General features: G+C 39.4%; 1 long non-coding RNA gene across 1 annotated transcript in view; it reads left to right on the forward strand.

Annotated features, from left to right (window-relative positions):
• The first annotated feature begins 7,272 nt into the window (after positions 1 to 7,272).
• The window catches only part of LOC140899729 (uncharacterized), a 33,052-nt gene continuing 25,883 nt past the window's right edge, over positions 7,273 to 14,441 (forward strand). Inside the window, exon 1 of the long non-coding RNA XR_012155433.1 lies at positions 7,273 to 7,421. This is a non-coding gene — a long non-coding RNA (uncharacterized lncRNA). The remainder of the gene's footprint in view (positions 7,422 to 14,441) is intronic.

Here is a 14,441-nt window from a genome sequence, read left to right on the forward strand (position 1 = left end):
TGCAGGACTAACTACCTTAATCTTACCTGTGTGCTTGCACCTGTGTGATGACAGTTTAGAAGTGCCAGCAAAATACACAGCAAGGATTCTACCTTGAGTCTCCTACTTTGCACTTAATTTGCTTTATCACATAGGGATAGGAATTAAAGGCCTTCTCCACAGTTTAGGCAGCTTGCCAATACCTATTTTATAGCAATAAAATATGTACAAATTAAGGAATCTCATGTGGAAAATTCATTCAGCAGCCTCAAAAGCCAAATGAATGGTAATTACTTTGAACACAATGTGGTGGCAATCAAGCAAGATTGGATCATGCTTTTAAATGTATGTCTAAATTTTTAAGAACTAAGATAATTATGAATTATGAAAATAACTCAGACAATGCCACAGCAAAGCTGCTGCCTGTGAAACAAGAGGCACATTCTTTGAGGATCAGAGAGGAAATCATTTCAGCACCTGCACGGGAATAATCAGACATAGTTACTGATTGCTGGACTGATCCTTTTTGTTTCTTCTAGCTATCATTTGACACTTGAGGGTGACTTGAAGCGTCGAAAACAGGGAAGCCTCTATATATATTTACAAATAAGAGCCTATCCTAGCTGCAAGAAGCACTGGTAATTCTTTTCAGTTCATATTCACATGTGCCAATGTAAAATTAATGGATCGTAAGCTAAATATGAGTCAACTGTAAAACGGCTGCAAACAAAAACAAAAAAAAACCCATCATTCTGAGATGTATTACAGGAGTGTTGTAAGCAAGACAGGAGAAGTTATTCTTTCGCTCTACTCTGCGCTGATTAGGCCTCCACTGGAGTATTGTGTCCAGTTCTGGGTGCCACATTTCAGGAAAGATGTGGACAAATCGGAGAGAATCCAGAGAAGAGCAACAAAAATAATTAAAGGTCCAGAAAACATGAGGGAAGATTGAAAAAAAACTGGGTGTGTTTAGTCTAGAGAAGAGAAGACTGAGAGGGGACATGACAGTGTTCAAGTACATAAAAGGCTGTTACAAGGAGGAAGGAGAAAAAATTGTTTTCATTAACCTCTGAGGATAGGACAAGAAGCAATGGGCTTAAACTGCAGCAAGGGCAGTTGAGGTTGGACATTAGGGAAAACTTCCTACCTGTCAGCACTGGAATAAATGGCCTAGGGAGGATGTGGAATCTCCAGCCCTGGAGATTTTTAAGAGCGGGTGAAACAAACCCCTGTCAGGGAGGGCCTGGGCCTAGTCCTGCCATGAGTGCCGGGGACTGGACTTGATGACCTCTCGAGGCCCCTTCCAGTCCTAGAATCCTATACCATCTTCGTTCTCCGTTTCTTTTATTGAATCCTGAAACTAAGCTTAATGTTTATCTCCCTACACATCCCTGAGTGAAAACATACGTATGGGTTCATTTTTCAAGGGTAAAGTTTGAACAGCTTTGAAGCAATATAAACTTTTACTCTTCATATGATGGGCAAATATCACTATATTTGCTCTTTTCTTGTATTATCCCTGGACTCCCTTTTGTTCCAGGAGTCAAGTCAGCAGAACAGAATTGGATTCACGTCAGATCATGTAGAATTCACAAATGAAACTCTAGGGAAGTGGAAAAGGCATTTTTTCTCCCGTAAATGAAAACAAAACTGTCAAGGCGCTAGTCTGTATGCCGTGGTGTTGTAGCTGTCAGTCCCATGATATTAGAGAGACAAGGTGGGTGAGGTAATATCTTTTATTGGACCAACTTCAGCTTTTTAGGTATTTGTTTGTGTTGTGTGTCCCCCTCCCCCTGGCGTGTAACTATTGTCTAGTAGGAAGAATATTATTGTTACTGTATATGGTATTAGTTAGTCCATAACTGGAACACTGCATCTGGTCCTGATATCGACCTTCAGAAATGATGTTGATTAATGAGAAAAGCTTCAGAAAAGAGCTATGAGAATGATCTGAGGTCTGGGAGAACCTGTCTCACAGTGAGAGACTAAAAAAGCTCAAACTATGCAGCTTATCAAATGGAAAGTTCAGAGGCGACTTGATCAGGGTCTAAAGTACGAACAAAGAGGAAATATAGTAGAGAGCTCTTCAGCCTAGCAGACAAAAGTATAATAAGGCTGCTGACTGGAAACTGAAACTAGACACGTTCAAATTAGAAATAAGACATCATTTTTTAATAGTGAGGGTAACTAACTACTGGAACAATTTGTCTACAGATGTGGTGGATTCTTCATCACTTGAAGTCTTTAAATCAAGACTGGATGTTTTTCTAAAAGAGACATGCTATAGCTTAACCAGAAATATGGGCTTGATTGCTTGGTAAACTTCTATGACCTGTGTTATGCCGGAGGTCAGATTAGATGATCATAATAGTCTCTTGACCATAAAAATCTATAACTCTATGCTTTAGTTAAATGGAATCAGCAAAAGGAAATAGCTGAGGGGGGGGCTTTTCAAAGGTGAGTTAGGCACCCAACTTTCATTGACCATCAGTGGGAGTTGGGAGCCTGATTCCCATGTATGACTTTGAAAATCTCCCTCTAGAAATGTCCAGCATAATGCACTCAACTACACACCGAGTGCAAGGCAACAGATTTGACCAATGATTCATTGCATGTTAAGATTGGTGTATGAACCTTAAAGGGGTTTGATAAATTAAATTTGGTCGGCCTGCATACACTCACCAGGATAGACAGGATCCCAATCTTATCGAAACCACCCAGGTTTCTTAAACCTGTACAACTGGCCTGGGAGTCTGAGGATAGGTGTTGCCTCAGGTGGTTTCTCATATTTCTGCTTCTCTGTAGGATAATACTACTGCAATAAGAGCCTCTCTCAGGACTGGTTTAGGCAAGAGAATTTTAGTAAAATATTCCTACCACTGGTTCATCTGTACTACTTTGAGTATCTTTGACGACCCTGCCTACAGCATGGATAAAAATACCAGAAGCCACTAGAGCCTTGTCTATGCAAAGACTGCAACAGAGCCATGATGGTGGACACCATCATGTACCTCAGGTATTTATATGCCCCCTCCACCCTGCAATCACAATAATATCTGAGCACCTCACACCCTTTAATGTAATTATCTGCATAACACCTCTGTGAGGTATGGAAGGGCTATTACCTCAATTGTACTGATGAGGAACTGAGAGACTTAGTGGGAATATCCTGTTGAAATTCTCTCTTGGGAAAGTCTGAAGTTTCAGCACTTCCACTCGCCAGGCCCAGCTGGAATGTGAGAATGAAGTGAGATCATGGAAGAGTGAACGCAAAATGTATTTGTTACGGGAAGTTAACAATGTTTGGCTCAGATTTTAGGATGAAGCGCCCAGGAGTCTGGAGGGTTAATTTTATCAAAGTAAGTTCACGCATCCCTAAATGAGACCTCAATCTCTTTCTTTGATCACCAAGTGTACGAGCTTTCTTGATATATGTACACTGCACACAACATTCACCGCTGTGGGCCAGATACATCCCTGGTGTAACTCCACTAAGTCAGTCAAGTTCTACTGAGATGATTTTTGTCTCTCAAACTCCCGGTTGTTCCTCAAGAGTAGGACTCTTGACCACTAGGAGCCGATTTTGAATTATTCCTGCAACATATGTTGTACCAAAAAAAAACAATGAGGAGTCCGGTGACACCTTTAAAGACTAAAAGATTTATTTGAGCATAAGCTTTTGTGGGTAAAAAACCCACTTCTTTTGATGCATGGAGTGAAAATTACAGATACAGGCATAAATATACTGACACATGAAGAGAAGGGAGTTACCTTACAAGTGGAGAACTAGTGTTGACAGGGCCAATTCAATCAGGATGGATGTGGTCCACTCCCAATAATTTATGAGGAGGTGTCAATACCAAGGGAAGGAAAATTGCCACTGGACTCCTCCTTTTTTTTGTGGATACAAACTAACATGGCTACCCCCGATATGTTGTACTACAACTCTGCTATATTATATGAAACTGACCGGGTCCTACCCCTTCCTTTATAAGATTAGTGTATGTCCAGTCTAAGAACCAGTTATTGAAAAACAGTAGAATCACCTAAAGGGACAAGATTGGCAGGAAATCTACCCTCCCTCTCCACTTGCTGAAAGGAGTGCTGAGAAAAGGAAGGGTAAGGGAAGGACTGTTTTGTGATTGTTATCAGAGGTGGATCCAAAAACCTACACTTATTCCCAGCTCTGCCAGAGACCGGACTGTGGCACCTTAATAATAATATTTTCGTTGTGAAATCAGTATTCTCCTCAGATAGTTTGGATTAACAAGATAACAGATACCTGGGTAAACCTCATTGTTGTCAAAACAAAGTTGATTAAAGATGGATGCTTTCTGAGAATATATAAAATACAGGTCACTTACGATTTGTTGTACTTCACTGGCAACCCTGACTGTACATCTGGGTAACAGTAGTTCTCCAGCAGAGCATTCCACTGGCACTTTGTCACGCAGCTAGGGAGATTACTGCAAAGAGCTAGCTGTAGTTGGAAGGATGAAGAGCTAACTTGTTTGTGTGTAACAAGCTGCACTCACATAAGCTTATCTAAACTACTCTAGCTTTGTGAATAATAGATTTTGCAGTTTGTTGTCAATTCTGAGTTTGTATTTTAGATTGCTTTAGGTTGAGTGGAACATTTTATTTTGACAAAATTGAAATGTTTTGTTTTTAAAAGTTTGCGATTGTTTCAAAATTTCCTTTTCTTTGATTATAAATACCAGTCATTTTAAACAGAAAAATCCAAATACTTCATTTGAAAAAGGTCAAAAAGAAATGTTTTGATTTTTTTTTTTTTTGGTGGGTTTGTTTTTTAGTTGACTGAAACAAATGGTGAAACTAACGTGAAGTTGTGAAATGTTTTGATGTTGCTGAATCTGCATTTTTCACTGAAAAGTTTTATGAAAAACTTTGCCCAGCTATCATCTGAATAGAAACTAGGAAAGCACTTTAAATTAATACAACAAAGAACCCTTTTAAAAATATGTTTTCTTATAACCATTTCATTTCTTAGACTATCTGAAAAGCCTGAAACAACCTATCTGGAAAATTTAGCTCAAATTCTTCCTATGATTCAGTTAATATTTATGTGAATGCTTTGAGATCTATCAGAAGGATTTATATATATATGCGTTATATAAAGGCAACCATACAGAGAGATCACAATTATAGATTCCCTGTTGGACTACAGAGATGCACAGCAGGATAGAACAACTAGAGTAGTATGCAGTACTGTACATTAAACTTAATGGAGCATGAGACTGGAGTCATGTTTTGCTGTTAATTACCAGATAGATTTTTAACTACTAGGATAAGGCTTCCAGCCAAAAGTTCCCTCCTGTTTTATGCTGGACAATACATGGGGGAGGTCAGGTTGTGGAGACAGAGTGGCTACAACTAAGCTTCTAGGGATGGGCATTCAGAAAAGCCAACATTGCTTGAGAATTAGGTTTTGTCTACACTGGCAAGTGAACAACAAAATTTTTGTCATTCAGAGGTGTTTAAAAAACACCACCCTCGAAAGACAAAAGCTATGCCAACGAAAAGCACTGGTCTGAACAGCGCTTTGTCGGCAGGAGCGCTCTCCTGCCGACAAAGCTGCCGCCGCTCATTGGGGGTGGAAGTTATTTTGTCAGCGGGAGAGCTCTCTCCTGCCAACAAACTGTGGTGACCCTGCACACCTTTTAGCGGCACAGCTGTAGTGGCTGCATAGTGTAGACATAGCCTAAGTTATCACTGGCCTAAAAAGTGCATGGGTCCAGGGTATCTGGGACATTATTCTAATGTTGTATTTCCCATAAAAGTCTCCCTAGGGCCAAGGCCTTGTTTACACTAGAAGAGTTTTGCTGGTATAGCTATACTAGTGCACATGCAGTTTACATTGCAAGAGTGCTTTTGCCAATACAGCTTATACTGGTTCCCCAAAAGAAATACAGTATTCCAGAGAGAGACTGTCTTTTGCCACTATAATTGCATCTAGACTAGGTCTTTTGCTGATAACAAAATAAGAGTTCGCTCACCCCTAAGTGACATTCTGTTGGCCAAAGTTTCTAGTGCAGACCTGGCCTGTGTGTTCCCTCTAAAGTCCTCTTAGATCTTGTCTACACTAGACTTTTTTTCCTGCTCAGATTTCCCTCTGGTAAAAGGATCAGAAAGAGCTTTATAGGAGGAAGGCTCCAATATCTTAATTGTCTCCTCTAGATCGGTATGTTCTAAAAAGGATTGACACTTCTATGGCTACCCGAGAATCCAGATTTTTCATAATTATGATAATACTGGAAGCGATATTAAACCTCGTACTTCGGGTCTTAAGACAATCTAACTATTACAGCACAGGATGAGACCTAAGGTGTGGGGTAGACTGTCCCACACTTGCCTATTGTGAGACCCTTGCACTAATGTTCTGGAGTAAATGTTACTGGCCCCTGTCAGAGACAGGATGCTGGACTAGATGAACCCCAGGGTCTGATTCAGTCAGGCAATTCCGATGTTCCCGTCCCGTAATGGACAACACCCATGATTTGGAGGGAGCAGGGATAAAAACTGAAATGTTAAGGTTCGGGTAAGAAGGGCACTGAGCTAGTATTGTGTTGTAATTTTTAATCATTTATGGCATTCAGTGCTAATTGTGTAAAAAAAAATAAATAAATAAAAAAATAAAAAAAAAAAAATATCATGGGGTGGGGGGAGGGGAAGGAGATGGACTCCTGGTTAAGCACCAGGTTAGTACTCAAAAGTTGGGCTCAGTTCTGTGCTGTGTCAAATTTTTCTGTGTGACCCTGGACACGTCACTTAACTTCTTTGTACCCTCAGTTTATCTTCTGTAAAATACTGCCTCTCTCCCAGCCTTTGTCTGCCTTGTCTACTCAGACTGTAAACTCTGTGGCGCAGGGACTGTCTTACTATGTATATGTACAACACCCAGCACAAGGTGTATGGGGAGATGTCAGCAAACAAGTAAAGTACCTGACACCACTATGGCTTATTGCTAAAAGCAGCCAAGTCAGCAGGCCTTGCAGCAGCCTCAGCTTGACCAAGGCAGGAGGGGAGGGGAGGGGACTTGAGGTGCCACAGAAAGGGCAGCTTGACCCCACGTCCTTCCTGATAAGAATTGTGTTGAAGTTGCTGATACATGCATTTCATAGAAGAGCAGGATGTGCCCTCAGGAATGTGTCTGTCAGGGTCTCAAGGCTGCAAACCCTGGGGAAAAAAACACACCTGGTTAATCAATAATCAGAAGAAAACCTCTTGCTTGACCGTTGAAACTGCTTGCTTAACAAGTTTTCTTTGAGGGATGTGTCATGGTATTACTTTGTATAAATAAAGGGGGAAAAGTTTGAGGTAGTGGGACTCTTCGGGACTGGACTCTCCCTCTGGATGCATCTTGTGTTCCTCACTGGCAGACGGGCTGCCGCTGTGCCACTCTAGAGCCACGCTCAGCTTCGGTAATTATCGAGGGTTGGGGGTATTTTATTAACCTGTTGCGGATATGTGTAAGTGCTTGAGACTAAGTAAAGTGTAGCTTTAAGTGAAAGCACTCTTGTGTTGTCCCATTTGTGCCAGCTATCTATCGATCAGATGGCTGTGTCTCCCCGGATTTATTTCCTGACACCACCTCGTAGAGAGTAAAAGTTACCAGGAGCTTTGGGTTGAAAGAACCCTGGGTAACAAATGGGAGTCACTCTGCTGGACTACAAATAATAAAAATTTGTGTGTGTTTGTGTATACAGACACACACACACTTTGTACAGTGCACCCTGATTAGAAATGCCTGTTTTGCATAGGAATTGCCAGACTGGATCCTTGATCCTTCTAGTCCAACGTTGTGTATCTGACAACGATCAGCACCAGATGTTTCAGGAGAAGGTTTCAGAAGCACTGCTGGTTATTCTCTTAGCTTCCTACCACTTAGAAGTATTTGAATAATTTAATGGAACAATACAATTGCTAAACTTACACTCCAGTCGAGAATGAAGTATACAATTATTTAATGAAATCCCAATTATTTCCAAAGGGAGCTTTAACACAGGTACCAGCATGGTGAGGTCCAAGCTCTGACACCAATTAAGATAAGATAACAGCTTGTGCATTCACCGATTTTGAAAAGTACCCATTATCTATCGTCATAAAAGAGATGAAAATATCTTGGCTTGCTGTGCCATTAAACTGTCCTTCATACACACTGTTGTATATTAAAAAAAGAGTGGTGAAAAGATTTAAACGCACTGAAACAGGGCATCTCACATATGCCCTTTCTGTCTGTGGAATGGATTGAACATCTCTCCAGAGTTCCCCTGGCCTAGCCTGCCAGTCTAACACCGTAGTGCCTACCAACAGAAGTGATGAATAGAGACAATCATTACCACATGATGGGACGTTTACTATATCTGTTGTCTCAAAGGCTGAGGTAATTTTGCAACAGTGATAGGTTAGAATATAAGCCCACTTCTTGTGCTTTACGTGTCTCTTGTCCAGTCTGATAACTGGAGATGGATTGTCACTAGCTGGGGTGACTGACTGACACCGGTCTGACTTACATTCACAAATTTAGCCTATAGATTACTGAAAGGATTTATTTGGTGGACGAACTGGCCTCATAGAACTACACAGCAGGGGGAGTGTTGAAAGTCTTGGTGTGTGCAACTTGCTGTAGCTTTTGCAAGAGTTCTTTACAACTGGTTGAATTTTTTCATATCTGAAGCGTTTTCCCTACACAAATGGGTCTTTTTACTCACAATTGGTAACTTGCACAAAGTTGTGTTTGAAATTTTCCAGTTTCTTTTACAGAAAGCAAAAATTGCAAAATGTTTTGAATTTTTGGTTGTGGGTGTGGGGTCCTGTTTGTTTGCTGCTGTTTTTTTGTTTTTTCCCTTGTAATCACTGAATGCAGTGGAATGAATGATGTCTGGGGGATTTTAAGACTTTTTTTTTTCCAATTTTTTTCATTTTAGAAAAGTTACAGAATGCTAAAAGGAAAAATGAAACTCTTTTACTGTGTGTGTGTGTGTGTGAGAGAGCGAGAGAGGAGAAAAACCCTTAACACCATTAATTTTTTTTTCACTGAGTGGTAAAAAGAGGGCCTGAGGCTGGAAAGGGGGGGAATTCCAATTTTTTTTTAAAAGAATGAAAAAATGTTCCATTTCCACTCCTGCACGAAGGAAATCACTTCCAAATGTTTCCCAACATTTTCACATGTAGATTTGCTATTATCTAAAACACAAACTGCACTTCTCCTTTATCCTCTAGCATGCCAGTTTAAGGATGTATTTCCTTAGAGAAGTGTCCTATGTCATCTTCTCTCAAAAAAAAGAACAGGAGGACTTGTGGCACCTTAGAGACTAACAAATTTATTTGAGCATAAACATAATCTACCCTTGAAACCCTCATTCCCTTACAGTAATGAAATAATTTCTTTTGGAAGAAAGTTTTGATTCTACATCATGGGAGCTATTAAATTCCCAAGAGTCACTCCCTTTTTTTGTTCCACCACATCTACTTGAACTTTTATACACACAGCAACAGCAAATTCAACATGGTGTCTCCATGTTTAAAAATTCCCATTAGATAAGCAGTTATCTCTGAACTGTAGTTTCTGAAGCGCCCAGTGTTCTGTTAAGTAAAGTAAAGACAAGCATCATGCTGAAGCCAATATCTTAAAAAGACCACAAAATGCCTCTTCATCGTATATTAAAAGTGGCAGACAATGCCTTGACTAAGGGAGGAAAAGCCAAGGAGCTTGCAAGGGTAATTCACTGCTAACAGACAAGGGTTCTGATTTTTTTTTTCTTAATTTAAACCGCTCTGCATTTCACAGAACAGATACCAAAACTGATTCTGCTCCTTCAGGCTAAATGTGTGAAAATGCTGAATGACGGAATCACCTAAGGGTAATAAATCTGCCAAGTGTTTTGTTAAACAGCTATTCAGTTTGAAATGCATCTCAGAGTACTAGAATAACAATAGGCTATTGTACTGTATGGTACATTAATTATATAGTTGACAAGAAAATTACCCTTCAAATCAACATTAGTAAAAACTTCACTAGATCAGTTTTCCTCTACTGTTAAATATATTGTCATCCAGAGGTTTTACCAGCCTCTCTTCACAATTAAAATTTAACCATCATGGCCATCAAATGTTTAAGGGTGACTGCTTTGGTATATCACCAGATACTGATGCCACCTTCCTAAATGTTAATGTTTATGAGAAAAACAATACTGAAGAAAGCCAGAACTAGTAAAAAGCAGATTCGCAAAGCATTTAGCCGCTATAGTAAGAGTTGCTTGAATTTGTCACGTATGTATACCCCTAAAATATCTACTCTTGCAGATGCTGATAATCAGTCTGAAGGAGAAGCATCAGTGTTTAAAACATTCTCCTCACACAAGTGGAATGCCAAGTCTCAGAGGCAACACAAAGATATTGGGTTTTTTTTCTTCCCAAACAATTCACAATGTCTAAATGCTGCCAGGCTGTGAACAAAGTACATGGTTTCTATAGGCAAATTTCTCCTTTCACATCTTCCATGGCAGTACTTGAATACCCAAATTTCAAAGTGCATATGCCCAGCACTAAATGTGTGTAGAAAAGTCAGGGTTGTGCAAAAGTATGTGTGCATACAAATACCTGACTTGCATGTTCTAAGCTGATGCTGGATGCATGCAAGACAGCCATAAACAAGTGTACCCCCACTTTATCAATTTCAGGCTATATTCTCAAAACTGTTCTTCCTACTTATATTGTCCATTGGCACCAGTGCAAATGCTGTACAGGCAGGGAAATAGAATATCTAAGTTGATCACAGCCCTGCAAGTATGACAGGAGAATTTTGCTGTATAATATTTTGATTTAGTGAGACAACTATATTCAGGTTGTGTGTGTGTGTGTGTTTAAAATAAAAGTTTGCATGAAAAAAGTAATTCTTAATTTGAATGTGGTCAGTTTCCAAAATGCCATATTCAGGTTTTTTTTTTCTTTGTTAAAATCCTCCAAAAAGCATGAGCAAATTCCAAATAGTGAGTTCCCAGCACCGATGGAGAAAAGCAGATTTGGTATTGACATGAAATTAATTATTGATGGGTGTTCATTTGCGGTATTTGTAGATAGCAGTTCTGGAGTATTTCTTTGCTAGCTAAATGGCAGAATTTTAGTGCAATGTCACTACTCTGAATACTGAACAATGAATGTCATTGTTTTTTGGCAAATGATTTGACAGGACTAATCTGATTACAAAAGAAAATACATTACACATACAATGTGTAAATTGAATGACTGCTTATAGATCTCTTAACTTCAGTATTGTGCTTCTTATCTGTAGTTTATCAAATTTGGTGTTTTTTTTTCCCCCTGGGTTAATGTAATAAAACAAACCAAACAATTCTCAAGAATGGTACCACTGAGATTTGCCATCATGGCCTGTGGTTGTTTTTAGTTTTAAAAATATCTTTTCTTTTTAAAATTGCCTGTAAATAAATTGTTCCCATACATATACCTTCAGGACTAAATACATACTCAAGGATACTTCACATTCTTCAAGTATTGCAAATTTACTACTAACATAGATTAATGGACATCATAAAATTATGACTAAGTACTGTAGTTTAAAAAGCCATGATAGCTTCAACTGTTATAGGACCCATTTCAGGAAAGCATTTAAGCATTGCATTACAGTCAATGGGACTTAAACATGTGCTTAAGTGTCTTGCTGAGTAGAGAGGTGCTTACATACAGGTCTTAGAAGCCTGATCCAGAGCCTACCGAAATCAATGGGAGTCTTTCCATTTACCTCACTGAGCTTTGGATCATATGTCTTAAAGCACTTTTGTGACACCAATGGACCCCAGTCAAACGGATTGAACTTAGGACCTCTGAAATTTTTAGTATATGTGCCTCTAATGCATGTGCTAAAAGCCACGTGGCTCTTAGCTAAGGCTGTAGCAGCCACATCAGTCTCTAGATGCCACAAAAGAGGGACAGAGCACCAAGCAGGCAAGGGTTACACTTTGCTGAATTGAGTTGATAAGGAAGTCTTTCTGAATTAACTCAATCCTTGCTGAAGTTATGGACACTATCATAATACTGCTAATAATAATAATGAGTAAATACCTAAGGGCAGTCAGAGGAATATTCTTAACAGATCTTCACTTGGAGAGCTCAAATTGTGATATAGTGCATCACTCTATGATTCGCCATTATACAAAGATGTAACCATGTGGGGGCGTCTGTTGCCATTCACCAATCAGTCTGCTATAAAAAATAACAAAATTGCATTTCACTACAGGCATTGAAGTGACAGCAGGCTGTCTCTTAACCCAGTTAGCAAATTGTATTCTATTCTGATTTCAGCGCAAAGTGAAATCATAATACACACTGAAACACTGTTCATCAGGGGTTCTCAAACTGTGGCCCACAGACTAGTTATGATCTTGGAAATATTTGCTGGTGATTGATGGAGAGCTGACTGATCACATAGTCTTTTAATGTAATTTAGCAGATAGAAAGAAGGAAAAGACTCTTTACAATACTTTAAGGATAAAATTTTCAAAAGTGACAGGCAGTTGGGGACAGTTTATTACAGATATTTAGGCTTCTAAAGATACAGATAGACACCTAATCCTATTCTTAAAAGAGTGTAGACACCTAACTCCCCTCGACATCCATGTTAGGTACCTGAGTGATATAAAAATCCTAGGCACCTAACAACCTTTAAAAATCTGGCCCTTAGGAACATAAGCCCCATTGACATGAAAAATAGCGTAGCCTAAGTTGTATTTACAAAAACAACTTGGGGTAATGTTTTCAAAAGCACCCAAGCCTCATCAATAAGACTGAAGTAGGGAGAAGCAGATCTGTGAGATTGTCTTATAGATGCCTCCCTTCCAATTGACACTCTCCATTAAAGAGGTGGCCCATGCTATGAAAGTTGGAGAACCCCTCCTGTACATAAAATACATGATTACAGGATAAATTAAAAATCCATGCAGCCCCCATTAACTTGTCAGTTATTTCCATGAGTTACACAGTAAATGACTGCATGGCACACGAGGAGTAGATTGAAATAAAGCCCCAAATGGTTTGTGTAAATGAAGCTGAAATTGGTTCAGGGTTCACTGAGCCCTTCAAGCTAAATCTTGAAACCCTTCAGTCTAGTTTCAATCATATGGGGCTTTGACAGAGTGAGTTTTGGTTCTGAAGACTCTTCTAAGGTTTCTGTTTTCAGAGCTAGCCCTAATTTCTACACCTCAAATCTATTTAGATTTAAATTGGGGTAAGGGTAGATGCACAGATACTTTTAAAAATTTCCCATGCAACAGGAAGCACATTTACCTGAGCATTTTAATGATGATGCACCTCCACACTGTAGTTCAAACTTGCATTATCAGTTGCCAACCAGTTTGCCAGTTTAACGGCTGCAAATGTCCTTTGAGCATCCACCATCATCCCAACAAAGGAACTGTGTTTGCTACAGGTTAACTCCTGCTCTCCTCAGTGCTCTGTGTTGTATGTAAATGCAAGTTAAAGTTAATGTAAGCTACAAAGAAAGCGACATTCCACAACATACATTAATACTCTGATTCAAAGCAGAGCAATCAAGCACTTGCTGATTTTTAAGAACCTATTTGAATTCCAATGACTTCAATGGGACCTAACTGTGTGCTTAAGTGCTTTGCTGAATCAGGGCCTAAAGAAGCAAACTATGATGATTCAAGTTAGCAATACATTCCAATCATAAAAATTATTATTATAGGCAAAAATTGATCATGCAGTATATCATCCAGTGTCTTCAAAACCCAAATTTAACCCACAGTGCACCATTGTCAACAGTTGGATGGTCTCACTAGTTTAATTCACTCAGTAGAATCTTTATGAAACATTGTATGAAATGTGTGATTATGAGAGAGATGTCAGGTTATAACAAAAGAGAGTATTTAACTCCAGTGAACAGAATACAGGAAACAACTTACCCATCCATATTTCAAGCTTCTTGAAGCAGAAGAGAAAACAATCCTATCAGTTAATAAAGAACAAATCCAAAAGTAGGAACAATCCTGTAAACAAACAGCACATTACTGTACCTAAACCAAGAACTCTGCCAAGAGGGGGTGTATTGAGAAGAAAATAAGAAGAGACTGAATAGACTCAGTCTTTGCTTATGACTTACCATTAAGTGGAGGGAATCAATCCAGCGCACATTTGGCCAGTCAGGGTCCCTCTAAGATCCCCGAGAGCAATCAGCCTGACATCAGGCCATAATTGGCATTTCGGGCATTAGCCTATCATGCCATCAGGAGTCCTTCCCAGGTATAGTCCTAGCAGGACTGTCCCTGTTGATTACAAAGGGACCTCAGAGGCTGGTCCAAAGTAATTTATGGCTCACACAATTGTATTAATGGCATGGATATTAAAAGTATCAACTTCTGGACAAGAAAATATTTAACTGGCTTGAAATTAGGAGGTACCTATTT

This window comes from Lepidochelys kempii, chromosome 17, assembly GCF_965140265.1.
Source record: "Lepidochelys kempii isolate rLepKem1 chromosome 17, rLepKem1.hap2, whole genome shotgun sequence".
Lineage (NCBI taxonomy): Eukaryota > Metazoa > Chordata > Testudines > Cheloniidae > Lepidochelys > Lepidochelys kempii.